Consider the following 12912-nt stretch of genomic DNA (forward strand, 5'->3'; position numbering starts at 1 on the left):
TGATTCGCTTTTGCAAAAATTTTATCACTGACCAAATTGATTTTAGCTGTAGCCCCCCAGCCCCAGCCCCAGCCCCAGCCCCCAATAGAAATTGTAGACTGTAGGCCTAAAGGAGGAGGCAAAGGCAGGCCAGGCCAACAAATGATGTCCGATGTTCGATGTCTGCCGGCGGCACACATGAAAGCGGTAAATAGAAAGGAGCCGACTACGACTACGACTCCGACTCCGGTTCCGACTCCGACTCCGTTTCAGTGCCATATTTATGCATTAAGTACACGCAATTATTATGCGACAACGGCCAGTTCTCTCACTGCTTCCCTCTCCCCCCGTCTCTCTCTTCTCTGGAGATTATTGATGCTCGCATTGCTCATACGCAGTGTGGCCCCCAGGCTGTGGACTAGGCGCTGGTGCCGTTGGTGGCAATTAAAACGCCGCCAGCACGCGATGAATGCCATAAACATTTGACGCGCAATCAGCAGGAGGAGCAAAGCAGAGGCCGGACCAGGAGCAGAAGGAGAAGGAGAAGGAGAAGCAGGAGCAGGAGCAGAAGGGGAATCACGAGAAGAAATTCTCCTTCAACTGCAGCATTATGATGATGATGATGATGATGATGATGACGATGACGATGATGCTGGCTGGATGCAAGATGATGATCTTGCCACGACGAGTGCTACTTTTACTGGAAATGGAGATGGGACGGGCACCGGGGATATAGCCAGAAAAAAACAGATCATGGGAGGACGGACATGGACATTCATTTCGCTTAAGCGCACTAACCGGGCAAACGGGTCGGTGTCTTTTGATCCTGGCATTCTATTGTTCCGTTTCAAAGGCCACTATTATGTAAACAATCGGCAGCTTTGATCTTGGCCGCATCAAAGTGTTGCCGCCGCGTTTCATCTTTTGCCGCATGCAGCACATAGCAAGCAGTAAGCAGTAAGCAGTGAGCAAGCAGCAGCAGCAGCAGCAGCAGCGGCAGCGGCAGCGGCAGCATCAGCGCCAGCTGATGCCTCTGCCTGCCGATGATGATGATGATGATGATGATGATGAGATGATGGGCTCATGATGATCATGATGTGGATGATGATGAGGAAGAAGCGACAGCCACTGCGTAGTTAAAGTTGCTTCTCTGTCAGAGGCTCGCTGCCACCGATCTCTGCCACCGAGCCATATAATTTCGCATGCTCTGCGGCGGCAGCTAGGCTCGAATCGGATCGGATCGGATCCGATCGGAGCAGAGAACGGAGAGCAGAGAGCACCTGGAAAAACGGAGCCAGCCTCATAACTTTGGGCATAATCTTCAAAGCGCCGACACATCGCTTGACATCAATCGAGGCGGCAGCGGCAGCGGCAGCGGCAGCGGCCACGGCCACCGCTCTAATCCCAACAGATGGGCTGCTCCTGCTCCTGCTCCCGGATCACTCGCCGCCGATAAGCAATTAAAATTTCATTTAATGCACAACTTTATTATCTGCTCATCCCCGTCCTCGTCTCCGTCTACGTCACCGCGTCACGGTCACGTCCTTTGATCCTGCGACCCTAAGATTCGCCGCTGTTGCCCCCTCCGCCCCCTCCGCCCCATTCGCAAAAAGCAACCGCAAGAAATAGGAGCTGCGGTCGGGGGGGTCGGGGGGCAACAGCACTGTGGGAAATGTGCAACAGGTGCTTCTGCAGACGGCAGACACAGCCAGCAGCCAGCAGCCAGCAACCAGCAGCATCAGGCAGCAATCGCCAATCAACGAATGCCAATCATCAGCCCAACCAGCCGCAAGAGGCAGCCGCAAGAGGCAGCCGCAAGACGCAGCCACAGACATACCGGGCATCCAACTCTAATTTCATCGGGAAACGATTGATCATAATTGCATTGCTCTCGATTGATGGAGGTCAGTGATTTCGGTTCCCCGGGAAGGGACATCGCAGGAAGATCTGCGAAATAGCTGGGAACAGAGAAAAAACCCGTGGAGACTTGAGGAGATCCTTTGGAGTCCCGAATCATTTGAGAACTCGGTTTCTGTGTCGTTCTAGAGATTACTTTTCCACATTTATACCCACTAAATGTCCTTAGTATATTTTTTGTCGATTTTGCAGATTCCATAACGAAGGCTGGTAAACGTGCAGACCTGGTTTCCTCACAAACGCCGCAAGAGATGGCCAACATAATTTCCACTCGGCCAGCATCTCGGCGGCGGCGACTGGCCAAGGGGCAACAACTTTCTGGCGGCACTCTCTCACGCCGCACGCCGCACGCCGCACGCTCCACGCTCCACGCTGATCTTGCTGCTGTTGCGGTTCACTTGGCGGCAAATTGCTGTTGCATGGCGATGATGTTGTTGTCGGAGTCGAAGTCGAAGTCGAAGTCGAAGCCGAAGTCGGCGTCGGCGAAACAACAAAGCGAAAATCTCTGCATTGGGGCACACGCCATTCCCAACATCAAAGCGGCCCGACAGCACACATTTTCTGAGGTTGCCCGTCGCCACCGTTGGGGCAGCATCAGCACCAGCACCAGCACCAGCACCAGCACCAGCATCAGCACCAGAGGCGGCAGCAACGCATGCGCAGAGGCTCTTCTTCTCCGCTTCTCTGATGCTCATTTGTGTTTTGAGGCACATTGTGCGACGCGCGTGTTAAGTGGACTGTGAATATGAAAGGAAAGTTCCCCAAAGAAACGGAGTGCAGAACAGAGTAGAACAGAGCAGAAGAGAACCGAACCGAACCGAACCGAACCGAACCGCCTTTTCCGCCAAATAAATGCGAGAGTCCAAGCTCCGAGTCCAGCTTCAGCTCCTGCCATGGATGCTCCTTCTGTCTCCTGGCACTGCCGGCCAGTCCTCGTTCTTAATCAAGAAACGCATCGGCGGCGTATCACGGTAGCACTTTAAACGTAAATTGCTTTTAACATGGTTATTACAATCTTAACGTTTGTCTGGGCCACGAAGCACTTCAGGCAGCGGCAACCTGTTGTCGACATTGTTAGTGCTGCTGCCGCTGCCGCTGCCGCTGCTGCTGCTGCCGCTGCTGCTGCTGTGGCAGAGGCAGCAATAGAAGTCCCCGTGTCGGGTCTGTTCTGTTCTGTTCTGTTCTGTTCTGTTGCAGGCTTTTGTTTGCGTCCGTTAGGTCTCTCGGTCGCTCGGGTATCTTCATTTGGAAGATTGTCGTAATTATGATTGCGCGCTTATGATTGGCTTGGATTGAATTAGTTGTCGGTGAATTTTGCTTTAATCGAAATTGTTTTCGATTCTGTCTGTCCCCCTCTCTCTGGCGGAAATCCCCCTCCTGCTAATTAGTCGAGCGCACGGCAAGATCAAATAAAGGTAGAAAGCCGCTTGGTGGGGAAGGACCGGGATATGGGATAGGGAAAGGGAAAGGTAAAGGTAAAGGTAAAGGGATAGGAATAGGGGTCCTACAGCAGCAGCAGGATTAAGTGCGGCGTTCCTTTTTTTGGGCGATAATCTTGCATTTTAAATATTTCGCAAGAAGCAACACGCAAATCCGCTGACTTGTCACACCTCGGCCTCTCAGGTAGGGAGGGAGCGTAGCACAGCACCTTGTTCGGATGGCTGATGGTGGTAGAGGTGCTACAGATGGTACAGATGTTGATCAAAGCAACAGCCGCTGATTAAAGACAAAAAACTGAACACAACAGCAGACACACACACACATGGAAAAAGGGGGAATTTGTCGCCTTTTGTGGCAGTTTCAGTTGCTTAGCCATAGCCATAGCCATAGCCATAGCCCTGCTGCCGTCAAACGAAAGTATTTAATTTCAGGTAAATTTGTAAGATAAATAATTGTCGCTTACCTGGCTGTCGTACGACCTGCGTGGCAGGCACTGCCTCGAACTGGAACTGGAACTGGCCCTGGCCCTGGCCCTGGCACGACCACGACCACGGCCACGGCCACGTTACGACGCGCTTCAAAGAACTTCATTGTGTTTTGCATATGTTGGCGGCGTGTGTGTCCCGTACCGTCTTCAGGGGAGAACTTTGGCCAAAAGGACCTTCAAAGGTACCGCTCAACAGCCCGGCCCAGCCCGGCCCAGGCCGATGGTGTAGATTATGGGACGACAACAGCGACACAACAGCGCGCAGCCCAGCCCGGCCCGGCCATTGTTATCCGCCCCTCGCCGCCCCGATCTTGTAAAGGGCTGGCGGTCGCATGCTGCGCCTGGATCACAACAGCGGGACACGGACGATCAATAATGCCCCGGCTCAGAGCAGCAACGGAAGATCAGCCGATCAGCCCAACAGCCGAACAGCGGCAGCGCGCACTTTTGATGTTCCCTCACCGGGCCCTGAATTTAGGTGGAAACTGGCAACTGAACACTGGATGCCCGGACCTGATCCCTCAAATGTGGAACTGTCAAAACACACGCCACACACGGCGAACCATCATAATTCGGAGCAGAACAATCTCCCCAGCCAGACAGCCAGCTATCCAGCCGATTGATACCTCACTCTAGGGCTGGTCTGTGGGTCATTTCCAGTCCCAGTCCCAGTCCCATTCCCAGTCGAATTCACAGCTGGAGGTGCTTGTTGCATGATGACGAATCGGAAATGGATTCTCCGATGCGGCGGCCATAATCAATAAGCCGAGAAATGTAGGACCACTTACAGCAGTGGACCATTTACAGTGGGTGCTGGGCCTCATAATTGTTTTCGATATGTTGGTCTGCTGCCCTTAAATAATTAACAAGGGAATCGTCTGCGGTAGAGCTCTCAGGCATTGCCAATTTGTTGCCTATGATATGCCCTAAAACGAGCGAGCATTCGAGCAGATCCATTCACTTCCATCCCACTGTGCGTGGGTAGCGCAGTCGCAGCCCATGCCATTGTCCCGTCTCCCACTGTGCACTCATCAAATTGTGCCAAGATTTACGAGGCCCTTGATTGAGTTTTCTTGTGCTTTGAATACGGCAAACTTCACACAGGACCACCACCACACCACCGAGCGGATGGGATGGAACCTGGAGATGCTGTACGAGTATGGGAGATGGGAGATGGGAGATGGGCGAAGGTAGATGGGCGATTTTGGAAAACGGTTTTGGTTTCCTGGTAAGTTGCCCATTGTGATGATGCCGATGGAGCTGCTGCCTCTGTCTCTGCCTCTGCCTCTGTCTCTGTCCCGACCGATGATTAAGATCATGATCAAGATGGGATGCAGCAGCCTCCAACTTCCAATTTTAGCGGGCAAGATGCTCTGTTGTTTATAAGATGACAAATTGCGCTGATATCGTAACATGTTGATTGAGCGCACACGCGGCAACATTGTTAACAGAGGAGGGATTGGGCCTGAAGGGAGTTGGGGCTGAAGATCGCTTTCCAGTTCTGGCTGAGTGCCCGCGGGCCGCGGGGCGCGGGGCGCGGGCCGCGCATGCCGTTCTGTGCGCGTGCTCGGGCTTGGGTTCGGGATCGGGCCCCGAGATGGAGATGGAGATGGAAATGGAGATGGAGGTGCCTCCCGCCGAAGTTGCAGTTGGGACCACGAACGAACCCAATGTGGCTGCAGCATGAAAACCCAGAGAAATAAAGAAATAAATAAAACAGGCAACGGCATAAAGATGCCGACAAAGTAATAAACCAATTAGGACATCAAAGTGTTCAACCGACAGCAGCAGCAGCAGCAGCAGAAGCAGCGACAGAGCCCGCTGCGGCAGAAGAAAAAGTAAGAGAGCGGAGAGCAGAGAGCAGAGAGCGGAGAGCAGAGGCAGACACCGCCAAAGATCACAGAGATTTGCGCTGATCCGACCTGGATTCTAAGCCACAGAACCCAACCTATATCTTCTCTTTCCTCCAGCCCCAGCTCCAGCCCCAGCTCCACCACATCCTTATTCCGTTCCTTTTTCCATATGAACATTTGTGTGCCTGTGTGTGTGGACGTTTTCTAATGCGGAAATACCCATCTGCTCGGCGAGAACCCCCGGAAACCCCTCCTTGCCGCTTGGCCAAAGAGTTGCAGAAGGGAAAAGAAGAATCTGGGCTATTAAATGTTTGTAAAGTGCATACTAGTATTCGGATGATTCAGTGATAAGGCCAGAAATCAAATGAAGACAACACGGGGAATGGATTTCGCTGAATTATTCGCTGACTGGGCCGTCTGGGCCAACCAGACCCGAGTTTGCCCCTCCACTCAAGGCCGAAAAAGTTCCCAATTTACCTCCTACTCGCATTGGCCAACCGCTGAAATTTAAGCAAAAACCCTGGCTATACCGAATGTATGTAAAACTACTTGTTTAGGTAAATTTGGTTTTACCATTGGGCTTACCCAACCCTCGGTACGGCTGGTATAACCTTGATCTTGCCTGTTCAGGTAATCTTTTGGATGTAGCGTCCTTACCTCAGCATCACTGGAGTTCTGACTTCTCAAAACCGTAACTATTAATGCTATAACCCATTCGGATAGAGTGAGAAATGGGGCTATCTAAACTGGGAAAATAAGAGTCTTTCGACCAATGCAAAATGGAGGACTGCTGTCCTCGCGTAGGACACCACCGGCAAAAAATCACTGCACTGTGGCCATCTGTTTACTTATTGGCCACCGTATGCATCTAATTCACGGTTTATTGGCCGGCAGTTCCCAAAGATCCACGCTGCATGGTGTCTGCTGGGGGACACTTCGGGCTCCTGGGGGCGACTGCTGACTATCCTGCGCTTGTCATTCCCTGCTCCTGCTAAAGTCTGTAGCCTGTACTCCCTCGGCAGCAGTAGCACTTCCACCAGCAGCATTATCATTTAAACCATCGGCACATGTGCGCCTACACAGCGGCAGGACGGACTGGGCCGGCCGGCTGGCTGGATGGCTTGGACTCACTGGCCAAAAGCGGCATTCATTAAGAATTTAAATCGCACATAATTAAGGCTCAATAAATAGCCGCGACAACTTCAATATGGGGCATATATTAATAACTGCGACTGAGACAAAAACCAAACAAAATAAACACAAGATAATCACAAGACAAAAACGGCATAATTAAATCATAAGACGTTGAGCACGTCATTAAAATCGTTCAAATCGCTACTCGACTTGAAAACTGGCTGCGGAATCTTTGTTAGACGCGGCGAAAATACTAAACGATATAAATAAACATTTATAAAATATACCTATATTTATTTATGAACATTTTTGTTTATTAATTCGAATGGGGACTTGATTTGATTGGATCATGGGATCAGGGGGATCAGCGGCGGTACTCTAAGCGATACAGCGGCTTGTTTTGTAACCAGGGGACTCCTTGAGTGAGCCGTGAGCCGTGAGCCGTGAGCCGTTCCCCGGACGAGGGCTGAGCGGAGGTGCCCCTGCCACAGCCACAGCCACAGCCACTGCCACTGCCACGGCACGTGGTAAACGAGATGCATGCTTCAAAGACGCCGGCCACGGCCCACCTAAACGCTCGAATTGGAGGGTTTCGACTATAGGATACCCGCTATTCGGATTCCAATAGTATCCAATTATCGGTATGTGATATTGACCCACTCCACGGAGAAATGGACAGACGGGTATGGCTATATAATGAAGGCTAAGAATACTTATTGGTTATTCTGTCTGTTCTACTCGTAGAACCATGTGCTCCATGAGTACCGGGTATAGCCAGGCATTGGGCATCGGCATCGGCATCGGCATCAGCATCTTCATCACCGGCTAGCCAGCATCACAATATATAATCAGGCCGTTCGCCGCTCCAGCCAGCCTGCGGAGGCGATGTCCATAAAACTGGTTGCAAACGCACATAAACCATTTAAGCCGAAAAGAAATCGGATCGACTCTAACTCTAACGATGCTCGTCTCGTCGTATAAACAACTTGAAGCGAGCCACTTTGAATGGCATTTTGTACGAGTATAGTATTTTGTGTGTTTCATAGTTTTTGTGTAAGAAATCGATTTAGTTTTCCGACTCCGGACATTCGGGCATTCAGACTTGGATTCGGACTCGGACTCGGACTCGGACTCGCAGCTGGAGCTGGAGCTGGAGCTGGAGCTGGAGCTGGAATTGGAAGTGGATTTGGAATTTCAAAGAGGCCGCATTTCATTTCACAAAGTCAAAACAGTTAATTTATATCATGTCGCGACTACTGGTCTTACTGATTTTGCATTTTCGACAGAGCTCCGGCTACCGGCTACCGGCTACCGTCTTTCGAAATTGAAATATGAAAATGAAATCAATTTGGGGCCAGAAACCTGATTAGCTAGCGCCCCACAGCCACTGCAGGCGGAATTGGAATTGGAATTGGAATTGGATTTGCTATTGGTATTCGAATGGAAGATTGAAATCAAGATTGGAATTGAGTGGAATGGATGACTGGGACCGGCACTCTCTTTGGCACTGGGCCGTGGATTTGGGGGTATTCGAAAATCAAGAGATCGCAAATTAGTCACATTGTAAATGTACAAATTTACATACTTGGGGACCGACACGACTGCGTAACTGCGTAACTGCGTAACTGAGTATCCGCCACAGGACACAGGACACAGGACACAGGACAGGACCCAGACACTCTCCGAGCTGTCGGCAGGTGCACTGCACCGACATCGGTACATCGGTACTAGCCCGACAAAGGTGCCGCTGAGCCTGAGCTAATTTCAAATTACACACTTCATTTGTCCGGGACGAGGATGGGAACGGGGAACGGGGATGGAGATGGGGATGGGGATGTGGACATGGGTTCACTTGCGGCAGCGTGGCTAAGCCGCTTTTGAAGCCAACCACAATTGACAAGCGTGCCCCTCCATTGCTCTCTGATCCTGCACATCAAAGTCTCCGACCGCCACCCGCACGTTCGCCCTCTCAGTCAGCCAGTCAGCCAGTCGGCCAGCCGGCCAGCCGGCCAGCCGGCCAGTCAGTCAGTCCGTCATTCCGTCATTCTGTCTGTCCAGTCACTTGCCTAACGGTCCGTCGATCGACGGTTTGACGCTGGCGTAATGTGCGTGCAAGATGGATTTTCGGGGCTCCGTGGGTGTGGTGTGGCTTACTTTAAAGCAATTAAATCCATAGTGAAGCGTGTCTTCGGCGGACATCGACATCTCTCTGATGTACGAGGACACTTTGGACTATTGTAAGCCCGTCTTTCATCTCGGCCGCCAACAGATCATTTGCGATAAGGATATCGAGCTGAAGAATTGATTGGTTGCACCACAAGATACGCTCGAAAATGACCCAAACTCTGATCGAAGTTGGACGGCTCAAGGTGGGAATAACAGCAACAGGATGGTACCGTACCAATCGAAATGCTCGGCTTTAAGGGAACTACTATATATGGAATGTAGGCATCCATGACACTTTTAGTTGGGCTATGAGGGAATTAAATTACAAATTGTTCGATATTGCCAATAATTATAAGACTGATTTGATCCTTTTTCCTGGAAAACTATGATGCTGCAAAAACTGCAGAACTGAAATTAAAGGCCGTGACATATGTACATGTATGTGCATATTTCTTTCTCATTTAAATATGTTCTTTTTACTCTCTTACACTTACAGGCCCTGGAGCCTGGCAATCTTCTGCAATCGCAGCATGGTCTAATATCCGGTAAATGCGTTCATAGACTTCGTGTGCGCTGGTGACTAGATGGTCTCTAGAGTGCCCTGCAGTCCCATATGCATGATGAGAAATAGTGGAGCTATGGGCGTTTTAGGTTAAAAAGGTAAAATCCTTATTGTCCTTGAGGGCACTTTGATAGAAATAGCTAAGCTATAGCGAATAAACGTTAAACATTCAATATCCTTAGAGTTCCTGATGACTCCAAACGATCGGGGACCTTCTCCCTAATACGAGGAGGCGTGGCACTATAGCGATTTAATAATAAATTGCCTACAAAATAACGTTAAAAAAGGGAATATCCTTGGAGTCCTTGACACCAATCTGATTGCAAGTGATCGGGGATATTCTTGCAATTCCGAGACGGCGTGGCACGATCAGATCGGGCCAAGGAAAGGCTGAGAAAACTAAATATGAAGAAAAATATGCTTGATCCTTGATGCGGAGGGACTCCATCAAATCAGGGAAGTTATTTGATGACAGGAAAACAGCGCACGCCTTGATCTTCCAATCGTCCAATCCTCAACATACACATTTGCTACATGCGAACTTCATATCGGATGAAATTATCAACAGATACACCTGAACGGGTTCCGAAAGGAACAAGATTTTGATTCCAATTGATCCGAAATCTGATGATGATCACGATAGACGTGATAGATGCCACAAAATGGCATTTCTATGTAACATAAAAGCATGCCGAAAACGCATTTGCAACAAAGTTTAATGCATACTTTTGGGGTCGAACATAAAGAAATTGATCATATAAATATCACTTAGAAATGCCATTTTTGGGGATTTCGGAGGCGTCGTTTGTTTAAAAACATTGAAAAATAATACCCTTTACTTCAGCATTTTTTGATTTTACTAACCGGATATACATATGTAAATATACATGTATATATGTGCATATATATATATGGCTGATTTGGGTGTTGCCGGATCGATACTGCATCCACGATCGTGTGCAGCGAGCCAGCAGATGGTACATTATTTATATACCTGCACTTTTAACGACGCACGTGCTTTGCAGGTTCCTTGTTTCCCCCCTATTCCAATTTCCATAGAATATTTGTTGCTTGGTTTTTCCTCTTTTATTTTTTTATTCCTTACAGCCACAAACTACTATGCCGCGATCCCCTCCTCTTTCCCCGCCAGGTAAAGCTATTAAGTTATTATTTTTTCATTTACTTTATTTAAATCTTCCCTTCATTTTAACAGATCGCACCTCCATTAAATAATAATAGGAATAAACACCGCCGCTTCATCCTTCTGGTCATGGCACTACTATGGCCATCTTCATTCCGTTCCACGCTGTTTTCTTCGGCATTCCAGACCGCTCGCTGCTGGTACCTCCTACGCGGGGTATTGTGCCGTAGCTCCTCGTCCTCTCAGGAGGTCCAAGGGATGTGCTCCTGGCTGGATTGTGGCAGTCACTGGCTGCGGGATATAGCCAAAATGCCGCTTCTGGGTCACTAATTGTGGCGTCCCGTCCACTGCAGCAGGGACCAGTGATCGACGGCGGAATTTTCGTTTCACGCGCACGAGAAATAATGTCAGCAACCCCCGAATCAAACATATTTTCAAATATATCTTCCTTCACAGAGGAACACAGAGGACTGACCAAGGCCTATCCCAGCCAGACAGAACCGTATCCCAGCAGGGTTACATCATTAAATTTGCCAAAAATCGGCCTCATTTTCGTAGTCGAGATTTTGATGCCCACGGTCCTGGGAAAGTAGGTCCTTCCCCGATCTGGCCCTATTTGTCTAAGATATAGCCTTCCGAATATTTGGTTTTTTATAGTTTTAAAACACTGGTATTTTCTGTACGCTATATCTCGGCTACACATCGGCCGATCGGGGCGCGGCATGTCTCTCCGTGATCGAGAGAGTCCTGCCAATCGACTGCCAGCCTAAAAACGGATATACATTTTTTCACGATTTTCGCAAAAAATCATGATGGTTACATCATTAAATTTGCCAAAAATCGGCCTCATTTTCGTAGTCGAGATTATGATGCCGATCAACAGTCCGGATACCCACGGTCCTGGGAAAGTAGGTCCTTCCCCGATCTGGCCCTATTTGTCTGAGATATAGCCTTCCGAATATATGGTTTTGTCTAATTTTAAAACGCTGGTCTTTTCTGTACGCTATATCTCGGCTACACATCGGCCGATCGGGGCGCGGCATGTCTCTCCGTGATCGAGAGAGTCCTGCCAATCGACTGCCAGCCTAAAAACGGATATACATTTTTTCACGATTTTCGCAAAAAATCATGATGGTTACATCATTAAATTTGCCAAAAATCGGCCTCATTTTCGTACTCGAGATTATGATGCCGATCAACAGTCCGGATACCCACGGTCCTGGGAAAGTAGGTCCTTCCCCGATCTAGCCCTATTTTTCTAAGATATAGCCTTCCGAATATATGGTTTTGTCTAATTTTAAAACCCTGGTCTTTTCTGTACGCTATATCTCGGCTACACATCGGCCGATCGGGGCGCGGCATGTCTCTCCGTGATCGAGAGAGTCCTGCCAATCGACTGCCAGCCTAAAAACGGACATACATTTTTTCACGATTTTCGCAAAAAATCATGATGGTTACATCATTAAATTTGCCAAAAATCGGCCTCATTTTCGTAGTCGAGATTATGATGCCGTTCGACAGTCCGGATCCCCACGGTCCTGGGAAAGTAGGTCCTTCCCCGATCTGGCCCTATTTGTCTGAGATATAGCCTTCCGAATATATGGTTTTGTCTAATTTTAAAACGCTGGTCTTTTCTGTACGCTATATCTCGGCTACACATCGGCCGATCGGGGCGCGGCATGTCTCTCCGTGATCGAGAGAGTCCTGCCAATCGACTGCCACTCTAAAAAGGGACATACATTTTTTCACAATTTTCGCAAAAAATCATGATGGTTACATCATTAAATTTGCCAAAAATCGGCCTCATTTTCGTAGTCGAGATTATGATGCCGTTCGACAGTCCGGATCCCCACGGTCCTGGGAAAGTAGGTCCTTCCCCGATCTGGCCCTATTTGTCTGAGATATAGCCTTCCGAATATATGGTTTTGTCTAATTTTAAAACGCTGGTCTTTTCTGTACGCTATATCTCGGCTACACATCGGCCGATCGGGGCGCGGCATGTCTCTCCGTGATCGAGAGAGTCCTGCCAATCGACTGCCACTCTAAAAACGGACATACATCTTTTCACGATTTTCGCAAAAAATCATGATGGTTACATCATTAAATTTGCCAAAAATCGGCCTCATTTTCGAAGTCGAGATTTTGATGCCGTTCGACAGTCCGGATCCCCACGGTCCTGGGAAAGTAGGTCCTTCCCCGATCTGGCCCTATTTGTCTGAGATATAGCCTTCCG

The sequence above is a fragment of the Drosophila miranda genome, chromosome XR, assembly GCF_003369915.1.
Source record: "Drosophila miranda strain MSH22 chromosome XR, D.miranda_PacBio2.1, whole genome shotgun sequence".
Classification (NCBI taxonomy): Eukaryota; Metazoa; Arthropoda; class Insecta; order Diptera; family Drosophilidae; genus Drosophila; species Drosophila miranda.